Here is a 15,301-nt window from a genome sequence, read left to right on the forward strand (position 1 = left end):
ACACACACACACACACACACACACACACACACACACACACACACACACACACACACACACTGCTATTTTCCTCCCAAACTCAGTAACCAGGATCACAGACTTTCCTAGGACCTAGTGAGGGTCTTGTTAAACATGGATCACCCTCCCCTGTCTTCTCCATTTGGGAAAGAAAAAGAGCTCACCCTCCTCCCAGAGCCCAGCAGATACTCCTCCGATCTCACACTGGGGCTCAGAAGTGCCCATCTGGGCTGCCACTAACACCGGCAAACCAGCACACCCCCAAACTAAGCCCAAACCGCGGCACTCCTCCGCCTCCAACTCCAAGCCTTCCGTGCACTCTCATACCAGCCCAAACCGACTCCAGCTCACAGGCTCACGTTCATTCACATACAGGCAGGCGGACCAACTCCCCCTGGGTTTCCAAAACACAGCCGCGGGACTCTGGGGCGCACTGGAACTTCACACGAGCAGACGCTTGTACACCCATGCCACGACGCACACAAACGCACACTGGCCTCGTCTAGCCAGACCCACCCCCGGTACACACCCGCGCACACACCTCTACACATTTTCACGTGCACGCAGACCCCAGAGCACACGCGTGCACCCCCTCCGACACACAGCTCTCCCCACCACACGCGTGCTCAAACTCACTCCCACACGGGTCCCCCCTCCCCATGCCGGCGCACCTCATGCATGCACACATCTGTACCCCCCAGCGCCCCAGGAGCCCGGTGGCACTTACTGGGTCCCTAGGTGCGAGGCTGGACGGTCTGTCCTTCCTCGAGCGCCTAACGGCATTTGTATTCATGGGTCCCCGCAGCCCCGGGCGCGGGCGCGGGGGCGGGGGTGCGGAGTCCCCTTCCCTAAACTGGGCGCAGGCGCTCGGGGCGCAGCGGAACCGGGAGGGGCATGGGCGCTCCGGGCTGCGCCGCTGGCCGGGTCCGCGTGCGCTCTGCGTCCTCCGGCTGCGGCGCGGGCTCCTGGCGCGGGGGGCGGTTCATAGGTGCAGGGGCCGTGGCGCCCGCCGGGCCTTTTGAAGTCTCCGCAGAGGGCGGGGAGGGGGCGCGCTGAAGGCGGCCTTTTAAACCGCGGCTGCACGCCGGTTCGGCGGAGCAAGGTGTCTGGTTTCAGCAAACTTTAGGAAAAGTCCCAAGCGGAGGGAGGTTGTGGGGGGAAGCCAAGGAAGAAAGAAAATGAAGCCGCTGCCCCTGCTTCCTGTAGGGGGCAGAGCACTAGCGGTTGCGGAGAAGGAGGCCCAGGGTGGTGCTGGGGAACACGCAGGCTGCTCGATGGCGCGTGCAACCCCCACAGCACTCCCTCCCCAGCACCCCCACGCTGACCCTGAGTTCTTCGTTTCCACGTAGAAGAGCCCCCAGGGAGTACAGGAACACCCCGAAACCGTGCACAAACGACGCACGTGTGCGCGTCTTGGAGAGCAGGGCCATGGGATTTCCTCGGGACTTCTGTCCTCGGGCGCTCGGAAGTCCCTGAAGGTTGAGAACTCCCGGTCCAATCAGAGTGGACTTTCCTGAGCTGCATACTTCGTGCGAGGCGGTTCCTGTCTTTATTTACATTTTTGGTATTTTGTTCCTGGTAGACTTTTTTGTATCCATTATGGCACCCTTAAAGTGTTACATTAAAAACGTTATGTGTTTTGATTATGTAAGGTTTATTTTTCATACTCCCTTGGATATTAAACTCCATTACTGAGGTATTCTTCTTTGTCATCCCCAATATTTTGCATCCTCCCTTGCCTCACCTTCGCCTGGGTACACTATGCTGAATAGTGCCCGTTATCACCATTTACAGAGGAGAAAGCTGATTTGCAATATGTGGCGAGGTGGAATTTGGACCAGGTGGTCTGATTTCCTGTCTTCCGCAGCAGAGCGCGGCAATCCAAATCTTAGCAGCTAAGGAGAAGGGAGCAGAGTCATGCCAGCCTCCCTTACTTTCATGTCTCCCAGCACCCCCACCCATGCCTAGACCCAGACTGAGCAAGTGGAGTTGCTTCAAGGGTTTGTCCATACTGCTCTTCCAGAGGCTCTCGCTCCCTGTTTCTGCCTAGTCTGTCTGTCCTTCTAGGGACAGCACAGAACTCCCCCCCCCACATCCATATTGTAGCACATGCCACACGGTGTTGTCATTGTCACATCCATCTATGTCCCCCCACACAGCATGGAGCCTGGGACACAATAGATGCTCCAACCATTAATAATGCAAATGCATTTCTTCAACGCCTACAGTGTGGAGCCCATGTACAAAGCTGGAGGAACCGGGTCTGCTTCCGTGGGAGAGAAGACAAAGACATTTGCACATGGTCCTGCTTTCTGAGCACACACACATCTGTAATGTGGACAGGAGAGGCGCACAGTACTTGTGAGAAGAGAGCCTGGATGGGGGTTGTCAGGCACCCATGCTGCAGAGAATCAGTTACATAAAGATAATACAAGGAGAATGGGCTAGATGCTGTCACAGAGTTACTGACGAACTGAATTGTCATGCAGGCAAAGAAATGGAGAAAACCAGGGAAATCCCTCCCCACTCATGAGGTGGCTTCAACTCCTGAGGGTATGTTGGATACACTTGCAGCCTTGGGAGAAAATTCATGGGCAAGAGACATTAAAAAAAAAAGCCACAAAGGCAGCCTTCAGACAAGTTTTGAGGAGAGAGTGAAGGGAATTGGGTGAAGAAACTATCCATTTCTCCCCCATGCACTCTGGGGTGATGCCCTGTGACTCACTGGCCACAAAGACATTTCCAGGCAAAGGGAAGCATCTCCTCAAAGGTCAGACAGCAGGTCAGTGACAGCGCCAGGCTTTCCAAACCTCACCTTAAATCTAAGTGTGCAGTAGTGAGCTCCAGATGAGACGTACTCCTGGGAGGCAGCCCAGAGCCAAGGGATACCCATGAGCGCCCATGGGAATTGATGCCATCCATTTCCAGAGTCCCACCTCCTCCATCACTTCATCACACCACCAAGATGATCATCTGCCTGGCTCCTTTGAGCTGGAGGGTGCTTGCTGGGCAATAAATCCAAGCCAGTGGTTCTTGAGAGCTGACTGCATTTTCTAGGGTGAGAAGGAAATGAAGTTCATGGTCATCCAGGAGCTGACAGTCAGCTGGAAAGAGCAGACAGACACTGATAAGAATTCTGGGGAAGGGACATTGTTTCCTGCCTCCTCTTCACACCCAGTCTTTCTGCCAAGTGGATTCCTGGCACAGAGCCACTGACCCAGCAGTAATCAGATGCGTTAGTGTCCAGAAGACAAGCACCATGGACTGGCCTGTGAACAGAAGGGCACACTCATCAGCCAGCAAAACAGGGGCGTGTCTGCAGGGCAGAAGGCCAGGAGGCCAGACGGAGGCAGATGTGACGGCCAGGCCCAGGTGAAGCCCAAGGCGGGGCAGGCCTTCCTGGCCAAGCAGCCCAGCCAAGGACCCATAGCTCTCAGGGGCACATCTGTCTTAAGACAACTGTTGATCTCAACAGCTTCATGGTCGACGCTAGTAGGGTCTCAGCAAATGTCTCCAAAGGAGTCACTGGGTGAAGACAGCCTGCAGAATGGAGACTCCAGTGATCAGCCCCATCGAGCAACCCACTCAGCTTTCTCCATACCTCTGTCCTCAGAGTGCTGTGATCTGCTGGTGGAGGAAATCAGGAACCAGACAGGCACATAACAGGACCGGAAGCTCTGCCTCACATCACACTGGTTTTGCCTGTGCCGAAGACGTGGATGAGAATGTAGAGGAGAACATGGCTCCCACATGTCAGTGCCAACCCGCCCGATGCTCTGTAGTGCTGGCTCACTAGCACAGGACCTTTTTTTTTTTTTTTTCCGTATCTGGAGCGGCACAGTTCTCTTCAGACAGATGTGCCCCTGAGAGCTATGGGTCCATGGTTGGGCTGCCTGGGCAGGGAGTAAACAAAGTCCTGAAAGTCCCACCTGGCACAGGACACAGCACACAACCTGTGGCTCATGAGAGCGTCGTTCATTTCAGAGCCACTCAGCCAACCAGGACATGCTGCTGTGTCAGGCTTGAGCTGGGCATTGGCCCCAGGCCATGCCAGCTGTGGGCATGTTGCCTTTCTGGAGCCAGCTTGAAACATACTGCCTGGCACATAGGAAGCACTGCCTGCTTGAGTGTGGGTTGGAGAACGCAAGGAATGCAGGAATGAGAGTCAGGTATGCCAGATTAGATCAGGTTAGCCCTCGGCCTCCGCTACCTCTCCCACACCGTGGCCCTTCCCTATCAACAAATATTTCTAGATGTCCACAGAGGACTGGATGAGGAAGAGGTACAGCCACATAGGAGAAGAGAGTTCAGCTCTAAGGTTGAGATGTTGCCATTTCTAGCAAAATGGAAGGAGTTGCAGAGAGTGGTGTGTGGTAAAGGAAGTCGGGGTGACAAAGATAAATACTGGGGCTTACGCAGGAGATGATTTGAAGAAGCAAAATACTAGTGGACATTAATAAACAATGTGGGGGTTTGGGAGGGAGAAAGGGTCAAAGAAGCATAAAGGAAGATGGTGAGATAAAATAGAAAAAACTGTCTAATTTTAATGCAGTGGCTGTATAACACTTCTCTGATGTTGCATATTCCAGATTCTATGCGATCTAATTGTCATATAATTAAATTTTACAAAGACCAAAAGATACCTGGTAAGGCATATAATAAATTTAAAAAATCATTCACAAAAGCAAAAATAAATAAATAAGTTAAAAACCCAAATATTTGGTGGACACGCCACGTGGCGTGGTCTAATCTTAGTTGCTGCAGATACATTAATCCTGTCCCACCCCACTGCCGGCAATATTCCCAGTGCCGAGGAGAAAGCATTTCACTCAAGTGAATTGAACTCAACTCCAAACTGGAGGAGGAGGCCCCACTTATGTCCCCTCCCTATCTGCCCTCTAAGCAATGCCAGGCCAGCCCCTCTCCCCGGGGCAGGTGGCTGGGGCCAGTGATGGATGTTACCAAGCCATGACTGAGACCTTGATCTCGAAGCTTGGGCTCTGGCTCCATGGCCACGTCACTCAGACCCAGCACCCCTCTCCTGGGCCAGACCCTGCACCCCACGGGAGCAGCAGAATCCTCCTTGCCCTCTAGTTCAGCCATCTCATCCTAGAACACAGACCCAAGGTCGACCTTGCTCAGTCTCAGAAACCGCCTTGGTTTTGGGAGCTTCTGTGCCTTCCTGAATCTTCCTTCTGCAGCTCACACATTCCAGTTACATTCAACTTGCAGTTTTCTAAAAAAGTCTTTATTTATTTATTTATTTTTATTTTTTGGCCCCTTTCTTCCAGTGCTTTGCACATTCAGTTTCTTCTTTGGATATTCCTTCTCCCTTTTTCTAATTCTTATTCTGCAAAACTCAGAAGGTCTTTTCTCTGGAGAACCTTTGTTGAAAGGCCTCCACAAATGGGCTCCAAGCAGGTTGGATACAGCGGTGTGCTGGTAAGTATTTAACAACCAGCTCCCCAGACAGGGAAAGGGAAAGGAAGCCCTGATTTTTAGCCTCTGCCAATTTCTATGGTATAAATATTCCCATCATGACCAGTTTCAAGGCACCACCATGCTAGCCCTGAGTGTGAAGTTGGGAAGAAATGTACAAAGCGAGAGGAAAGAGTGCACCACTGGTTAGATGGGGTGCCTGTCTGAGCTCCCTACCTGGGATCACCCCAAAATACAATGCTGAGCCAGTTGTACTGGAGCCTGGGGCAAGAGAAAAAATCAGTCATCTTGCTCCTGACTTCATTTTAAAATTTCAACTTTTTTTCATCGTGAATTTTTTGGCATTCATTTTCATTTTAAATATCGCATTAAAATAGTACTCATCTTAATTTTTTTGACGTTTAGATTTTGACAAGATTGAAATATATGAGAAGATAGCCCATGTCACTGTGGAAATTACCATTGCTGTCGTTGTCTCCCTGCCAGACCATGAACTTGGAGGACAGGCATCATATCTGTGTCCTCGGACTTGGCATCCTGTAGGTGTTTAATGACTACAGTCCAGAGAGGAAGCAGATGAACAGATGGGGGGTGGAGGGAGGTGCTGCTCTTTGCCCAGTTGTTTACCCACAAAATCAAACACATTGATACAAGATGTCCTCTGCTTTTAACTCCAAGAAGATTTTGAATTTTTGAATGTCAGCTCTTCCAACACAACAAACATTAATCCTACCCTTGATCTAGGTAAGTGAGCTCCAGTGCTGGACATTTTGACCAGGAGCGATTTGCAGATGCCTCCAGCCTGGGACAGTGATAAAAGGAAGTTGAATCTGGAAAGCAGAATGTGTCCTAGGCCAAGGGTGGTCAGCAGCCCTTCTATCCCAGAAAAGCCTTTCTATCAGTTTGTCAGTAGCCTCGAGAGGGAGCAGAGTTCCTGCCTCTGGAGGGGTCCCAGGAGGCTGCCACTTGGCAGGGCCAATGGAAAGGAGATCCCAGTGCTAGATGCTTCAGGATGACTTCCAGCACTGCGGGCTAACAGGTCAGGTGCCATGCGAGGACATGGGACTTGTGCTTGAGACTGGGCCCTTCCTTACCCCGCCAGAGGCCTGGAGATGGCCCAACATGGCTTCTCCAGTTGGGATGGAATGAAAATGTTCTCTCTCCAGTTTGACATGGCTTCCATTCTTCAAACACTGATGTGTTCCAGGCCCACAGCAAAGCCCTTTACACACACACGCTCATACAAAACCCTCAGAGGTAGGCGTTAGGCTTCCCAGAGGTGGGTCACTTATCCAAGGTCCTACAACAGGTAAAGATGGAACTGAAACTCTCACCTGAAAACACCTGATTTGAGAGTTTATGATCTGAACCACATCTATGCAAAGCTAGAGGCCTTTGAAGACTGCTGTCTATGGCAGTCAGAGATGGAGATGGGGTTGGGAGATGTAGACCTGTTCATCCTGACCCTGCTGTTTCAGCCACCACAGACGTGTCTTCTGCTCCTCTAACCCACCTGTCAGTCACAAAAGCCCCCACACCCACCTCCTGACCAGTCTCCAAAATGGGGTTGTATGTTCCCAAAGGGAAATACTTCAGCTCCAAGACACCTGCAAACTCACATTTCCAGAAAGAAAGACGGGGCAGCAAATGAACTAGCAGTGACTAGATCCCTCATGTTGGGCTCTACACACACGTCCCCAGGACGAGGGTCGGGGCGCTCCCATTTCTACTGCAGGGCCTGCATTATCCAGCAGGGAAACCATGACCCGCCTGTGACTGTTTACATTTAAATTCCTTAAAATTAAAAATACAAACATGTTTGTCAGTCATTCATACTGGCCACATTTCAAGTGTCCCATGGCCACATGCAGCTAGTGGCTTCTGTGCTGGAGAGCAGAGGCGTGGAACATTTTCATACTTGAAGAACTTTCTATTGGACAGCGCTCTGTCAAAGAATGGGAACTTGAATGATTTGTTTGGCGTCACAGAGCTGTAAACAGCACTGGGAGAGGACCCATATTTCTGGCTTCCACAGCCTCTACCCCCAGAGTCTGAATATATTTGCCACCGCCTGGCTCAAAACAAGAGGATTGTTTGCCTGGGATGGTAGGGTGACTTGGAAAACCAAACAAGAGATCAGAAGGCTGTGGGTGAATACCGATGTGGAGAAAAGATGCCAGCTGTTCTTGAAGACTATTTTTACCCTGCCCAGATATCCCGGGAGGGGCCCTCTCCCATAAAGGCTATTTTTATCCAGGCACTGGAATCAGAATGCTGTCTCTCTCTCGGATGATGAAGACATCCATGGGCACATCATAATTCTAGCATGAGGATCTCCCTCTGGCTTGACACTTTCCACTCCCTTGGGCGATCTTCTACCACTCTGTGAGGCCAGCACAGTCAATGGAGAGGGTGAGCCCCAGGTTTAGAGGGGGGAAACTGAGGCTTGAATGGGAGCAGTGGACTAACACCACAGCTTATAGGCAGCGGAGCTGGGATACAGCGGGCTGAGATAGCTCCCCGATTTCAGGGTGGGGAGGTGGATCTCACATGAGGGGTATCTACTGAATGATGGAAAAACAGCCTGGATTTATTACTGAACCCCACCTTACTTCTTTCTGGCCAAGTAGGCAAGTTGCTCAACATTTTTGAACTTTTTTTCACTGGTTCATCATACAGAGAATTCTAATCATTTTCTTGCCTCTTCTCTAGTCTTGCAGGGCACCTGGCCGTGGGAAAGCATTTGGTAAATTAGAAAGCACCAAAAAGATGAAACGCTTTTGTTAGTAAGATTGCTATTATCATCTTACTATTATCTTCATCATCATAAGTGATGAACCCTATAATTGTAGGCAGCCTCGTTCCTCAACCCCCTCCAATCTTGAAGCCTCAGTTTCCCTGCCTGAAACCAGAGCAGCTTGCCTTCCTTCCAGCTCCGACTTGCCATTTCTATGACCCATTCATTCGGTCAACAAGTGTTTATTGAGTTTGAGCTGCCTGACACGGTGGGGAAATGAAGGACTGACTTCTCCAGAAGGCTCTCTGCCCAGGTTCTTCCAGCCACATACGCAAATTTCCTTGTATTTTCAAAAGGCAGATTATGGGAAACATGTTATTCTCCATAACACTCACCCCATCTCTCAGGGAAAAAAAAATCCCACCAACCCCACCAAGAACTAAGCTAACAGAGGACAGAAATCCGGCCTTGTTCCTCTGGGCAGCGATCCAGAAGCTCACGTCCCTGTTGAAAAGGAGAAACTGTATGTGGCCATGCCTCTCTGGGGCTGCCTGAGACCTCGTAAACAACCTGTGTTTGTGCCAGCTCCTTCCATCCTGCAAGGTCGACCATAGCCAAGGGAGAAAACAGCCTTGCTCTGTACCCAGCTGCCCCAGAGTGAGGAAAATTGTCCATAAATATTTTTATCTTCATGGTCACAGAGAGGCCTGAGAGGAAGGCTTTGATTCTCCAAGGCCCTGGACCACTCCCTTCGTCTGGGGACCCCGTGGTCAAAGCTGACCTGGGCGTCCCATCTCCTGTCCCCAAATTACAGACTGCGGCCCACGCCGCCTGCCCAGGAGGTGGTGGGATTAGAGGTGGGACCACACTGTACACCATGGCCTGCTTCAGGGTTGTTGAAATCGCCTCTCCCAGCCAGTTGGTTTCCTGCCGGGAACTGGGTGGTCAAGCCAAAGGAAGGGAGGACCCAGGGAGGGTCCCAGGGCTGGGGTGAGAGAGGCCTGAGGTCTCCTGGAGATCTAGAGTTGATTTGCTCTTCAAAGTCTATATACAGAAAGCCTGAGAGCATTACTGACCCAGGAAGAGTCTTGTGGCAAAGTAGATGCTTGGAGATCCAAGGCCTTCCAAGGTTCAGAGAAGGACTAATGGTGGGATTTCGAACTGTGGTAGCTATTACCAAAGAACCTGGGGTCAGGAAGCCCAGCCCAGACTCCTAAATGCATCCTACACTCCTGTGCCCTGTCCTTCCGTGCAGTAAGCTTGCCTTGCTCAAGAAGACAGCTACCTTCTGGAATGTTCGAGAAGGGACGCAGCTTTGGGGAGTATATCAGATTGGAGACTCTCTAAGCATCATCCAATACAAGGTTCTATGATTTTGTGGTTCCTCCATCACTTGAGCCATAAAACTTTATACCCAAAGTGCTAGACTTCTAGTGCAGTTTGATGCCAGGACTTGGAGATTCTAAAATCCTGGAATCCTACCTGTACTGACTTTCGACATTGATGGCCCCACGTCTGAGCTGAGATTTCTGCGATCCTTCAACTCTGTGACCTACTTCAGGACAGACAAGGACCTCCCACAAAGGGCTGTTCATTCCTGACAGGGATGCCCCCAGGGCCCGCTGACCGCTCCTCCACCTGGCATGGGCAGCATGTCATGGCCAAACCGCCATGGCCTCTTGACCTTTTCTGGGCCATTCCCTCACCTGGCCCCTACTTAATCCCACTCAGCTCACCAGGTATGGGCAAGGGTAATGTACAGGCAATACTCCTGTGTTGACATGAACAACCACTCCCTGGAGCAGGGAGAAGGGGTGACCCTGACCACAGTTTGCATGTCCCCCACGGACCCCAAACTGGAGAAATGAGGGAAGGTGGACCTATCCCTGGATCCAGTCTTAACTGGTTTCACCCTGATTTACCTGCTCAGCACCAGAATGGCCATATCTAAGGTCCCATCATCCTCAACATATGTCCTTCCAAAGCTTACCCTTGCTGGGCTCCAACTGGAGCAGAGGGCCCTTTAGATGAAATACTCTGGAAACCCCGTGTGAGCTGGAAAGAGAGGGGTTCCTTTCATGCCACTTTCATGGCCTTATCTATCCATTGGTTCGACATTCAACGGTGCCCCAGTCCACTGTTCAGGCACAAGAAATATGGCCTTCCTAGACTTTATTTGGATAAACTAAAACGTGACTCTGAATCTCCATAGCATCATGCTGGCAGGAAATTCAGAGCTGGCATTGCTGCAGCTCCCTCATCCCCCTTTGTCTGGTCACACAAATGTTCTGGGTGATCTCCCATTGCCTCTGCGACCCTCTGTAACCATGGAGGTACTCATCCTCATGGCGGAGGTCCATTTGTTTCCAGGGACCTGGTGACGTACTTTGGACACAGGTAGCTGGGTGTTGGACCCAGCCTCCCCGGGGATGCCGGGTGACATCTGTTTCCCACCTGTCAGCTAGCACCACCTTCTCACCTTCAGAGACACTTGGCTCTCTGGGGCCCGAGCTGCCTCTCCACCCTGAGATCACACCAGTGTATCAAGCGCCCCCTGTTTCAGTTGTCCAAAACTCCCTGAGGTCTGCCCATCTGCTGGAAGGGGAGGAGAAGGCAGAAGCCCCAACCTCAGCACCAATACGTACCTCACAAATATGTCATCCCACCCACACTCATTTGCACGTGATCTTGGAATGTTTACTGGAGCAGCTGGCTGGCCCCTCGCTAACCAAGACAGTAGGAGGAATGGGGCACGGCCTGGGTATGGTTTGTGGGGTCAGCGAGAAGATGAGGTCTGGACCCTGAGCTCCTCTGAGAAATCAAAGTTGGGTGTGGCAGTGGTAAGAGAGAGGGATTCGGGAAGGGATGGAGATTGAGGAGGGCTGATGGACTTCGTGCTCCCTTACCCCCGCCTGAGGTGCAGAAGGGTCCTGAGAACTATTTGGGAGAGAGAACGGTCAAGCTTTCTGAGGAGGTGTATGGCAGCCATTCAAACAGCACCAGGCTTGGCATCTGGAGGAGGCCAGACCGAGGGGAACCTCTGGATCTGGAGCTGCCACGACTCATGGTGAGATGTTGAGTAAGTCCACCCCCTGGCCCCTACCCCACACCCACCTCTGGGAAGGTTCTCCAATTGAAAACAGGAACATTGAGCTAACCCTCTTGTGGAGCATGGCCCTGATCACCCAGAGCTGATGACAGCATCTCTCCAACTGGGGCCTGGGATCTTCTTTGGTGACCATTAGCCCCCTCCCACCATTTTGAACAGAACTGACCAAGGGCTGCTGTCCAAGTGAAATCTGTCTGTAATCAGCTCAGGGGTGGTGGGGGATAGGGTGCAGCGGATGCCTGTCAGAAGTGGCTGCATCTCTATGTACGGAAGGTGGTGGAATATTATTCAGTCAATAAAAAGCAAGCAACCTTCCATTTATGACATGGATGAATCTTGAGCACATAATTGTAATTGAAATAAGACAGAGATAGACTGTTGGTCTCTCTCATAAAAATAGCAAATTGGCAGTTGCTAGAGGTAGGGGTTTGGGAGAAATGGGTGAAGGTGACCAAAGGGTTCAAAATTTGAGTTAAATGAGATAAATCCTGCATATGCAGGGTGCAGTATAGTAGCCATAGGTAAAATTACTGCATGGTGTATTTGAAAGTTGCCGAGAGTAAATCTTCAAGTTCTCATCACACATTCAAAAATAAAATGTGAGGTGAAGAATGTGTTAACTAAACTTATTGTGGTGATCATTTTGCAATATATACACAATCAAATCATTATGTTGTTCAGCTTAAACTTAATACATAGTTATACGTCAGTTATAATTCAATAAAGATAGAAGGGGCGGACATGCATCTTCTGCATCTTTTTTTCTCAGCAGCAGGGATAGAATAACAGTCCTTACTCTCTCTCTTCCTCTCCTCTCCCTCTCAATCTTTGTCCCTTGCCGGTGCCCCTAGCGACAGCCGCACAGGGTCAGGCCCAGCTGTGGCAGTGTGAGAGAGAAAGAGGCAGAGACTGAGAGATGGTGGTAGGGAAACAACAGACAGCGGTCAAGAGGAAACTAGAAACAGAAAGTGAAGCAGTGAAAGAGAAATCAGAGGCATAAAGAAGAAGAAAGAGGAAGGCAGAGGACAGAAAAAGAACAGTTTGTGCTGAGAGATGAGCTTTAAAGGGCAGAGACGGGAGCCAAAGAAAGGGGTCAGAGATGCGGAGCCAAAGAAAGGGGTCAGAGATGCCGAGAAACAGGCAGACGCTGAAGGAGCAAGAGGGAGAGACATGGGCCAAGGAGGGAAGGAGCAGACAGGACACACTGGGGACAGACATTTGCAGTCATCCCACAGCCGCACAGCAGCCTCGCCCTCTCTCACACACCAAGGACAGGCCCGGAAAGGAGTGTAGACCTCGAGGCCGACCTCCAGCCAGGAGGCCCCCCACACTCAGTGGGACCCCTGATGAGCCTGAGGACCTCAGAAGCCCCCAGATACTGCTGAGCTCTGTTGGCCAGGTCCCCTCCCTAAAGGGTGCCCCTCTTTACAGCTGTGCATCCACCTCCCAATGATCGGAGCCTGGCGACCTCCCCCAGAGCCGGGCCCATGGAGGCCAAGGCCTGACCTGCGTGTTCAAAGCCCTCCATGGCCTGTGTCACCGCACTCTCCATACCGCAGAGAGCCCAAGGACGCACTCCTTCCCGCCCCTGGCCAGGTCCCCACTCCCATCCAGGTTTTATCAATGAACAATATATCTTGCATCTCTCTCTCTCTCTCTGTTTCTAGGGAAGCTAGCCAAGGACACTCACCGCTCAGCTCAATTCTTTCTGGAAACAGTGAAGATTGCACTTATTTCTAAGGATTGTCTCGATAGTTAAATAAAAATTGGTGTGTGGGTCCCTTGAGATGCAGCCTGCCTGGCACTGAGTAGGCCCTAGATAAATGTGATTGTCATCGGCAGCCACATCACCACCACCATGGTGGCCATTGTTACCGGGGCCATCACCAACATCACCCCTGTCACCACCTCACCCCCAGCACAGAGGGGTGTGTCATGCGCATTTGCCTACTCCCTAGAGCTTCTCCTGCTGTCCTAGGAACTAGGACCAAAACTAACCTGTCACATCCCCATCACCCAGCTGACTTCCCCTCTGGGACTCCCCTCCCACCTTCTGGAACCCCCTCCCGCCACTTCCCAAGAAAGAAATGCAAAATTATCCTAGATGCTCCCTGCTGTCGTGAAAATTCATCCATCACTTATTTATATATACAGAACTGGGGTACAGACCAGAGGTGCAGCGGGGAGTGGTATTCACCAGAGTCAGAACAGGCAGACTGACAAAGTACACTGCTGAGGGGAGCAGTGGGCGGGTCAGGAGAGGTCTGCCACGCCATGTGGGTCAGCTCCCTGGCTGGGAATGGAACTCACTTAGAAACGGCTACGGCCAGCTTCGCAGTGCTATGCTTTAACCGGTTGCCCCACTAGGGAGGGCCCTGATTTAGTGATATTTCTAACAAGGACAGAACCTGGGGTGGAGGAATACTCATGGGTTTGCTGACTGACTGACTGACTGACTGACTGACTGAATGAATGAATGAATGGGAAGCTTCTACTGGCTAGTGTCTGCCTCACCCAGGCCCTTTGAGTCTCTGAGAGCAAGCACTGGTACCCAGTTTCCCAAATTATGGACAAAGCATCACCAATAGTGGCCAAGGACTCTCCTAGGAAACCAGCAACAGGTGTGGGGACCTACATCCTCGCCCTGGGGCCACACCTGTGCCTGGGCTCCCCGAGGGACGGGGAGGTCTCCTTCTGACAGAAGGGCAGGCAGGACTGGAGTGGCTGGGCCTCTTCTCACTGCCCAGATGGGAAGATAGATGTAGTGTGGGCTCGCCTGGGTCACCCCTTATGCTGGTACAGAGCTGTGTCTACCTCTCCTGCTGAAATCAGAAATAACAGTAGCAGCCAGAGCTGCTCTTGTTCATCCCTTTCTCCCAGGCACCGCAGTAGGGGCTTGGATGTGGGACCAGTTCCTAGGTGTCGGTCTTATTACCTTGCTTTACACACAGGGACAAGGTGGCCTGGAAAAATCAAGCGGCCCCCTCAGGTCGTCTGGGTGAGAGGCCGGCTAGAACACTGGCGTCAGGCTGATCCTGGTCGGTCGTGACACAACCCCTAAGGATCCACCGCTTGCCCTGGGGCCTGGGCACAGGTACCCAGCTGGTACCAGGGGCACAGCCTCTCCTCCACGGCCCTCACCCGCCAGCCCTCAAAGCCCCTTTCATGGGCCTGCTCCACGCCCCACGGGGAGGCCAGACAAAAACGCCAGTGTTGGGATTATTTTTCTATTTTGCTGGCTCCATCCAGGGCCTCCCATCACTGCGTGGGGGCTGTGGCCCAGTGCCAGGTTAATATTAGGAGGCAGCAGGGAAAAAAAGGCAGCCCGCTGCAGTGCCTTGCAGAATTCTACGCTGTTCCACCAGGACATCCTCTGAGGAATATTCCTGGGGCATCTAAGGGGCCTGGCAGCCAAGCGGCCAGAGGAAAAAAAGAATACTCTTTGTTATTGTTTTTGTATATCTTCAAGGAAGCGCTTGCATGCATGCGTCTCATTTTTGGTCGGGGGCCTGATTGGAGTCCCCAGGTAATCTGTGGGGCTCTAGCTGCTGAGGCAGCTAGACGCAGTCATTCGTGACTGGCATTTACTGAACACCTACTACTGTCAGCTGAGCGCCGCGCCCAGGGGAGGCAGGATCCTGGCCTGTGCAGCCCAGTATGGAGCAGACGCTGGTTAGGAAGCACAAAGGATGAGAACCTTACCACAGAGACAAAATGCTGGGTAACAAGGCCCAGAGGCAAACAGCGTCAGGCTGACTTTTTTTTTTTAAAGACTATTTTCTTTTTAAAAAATTTATTTATCTGGCCCTCCCTGGTGCCACGGTGGGTTAAAGTGCAGCACTAAGAAGCTTAAGCCACTTCCGCATGAGTTCGATTCCCACCTGCCCTGGAGGTGACCACATGGCGTGGCAGACCTCTTCTGACCCGCCCGCTGCTCCCCTCAGCGGTGTACTTCGTCAGTCGGCCTGTTCTGCTCCCCACTCTGTCTCTGGGGAATC

The sequence above is a fragment of the Condylura cristata genome, unplaced genomic scaffold, assembly GCF_000260355.1.
Source record: "Condylura cristata isolate star-nosed mole 26May11 unplaced genomic scaffold, ConCri1.0 scaffold00006, whole genome shotgun sequence".
Classification (NCBI taxonomy): domain Eukaryota; kingdom Metazoa; phylum Chordata; class Mammalia; order Eulipotyphla; family Talpidae; genus Condylura; species Condylura cristata.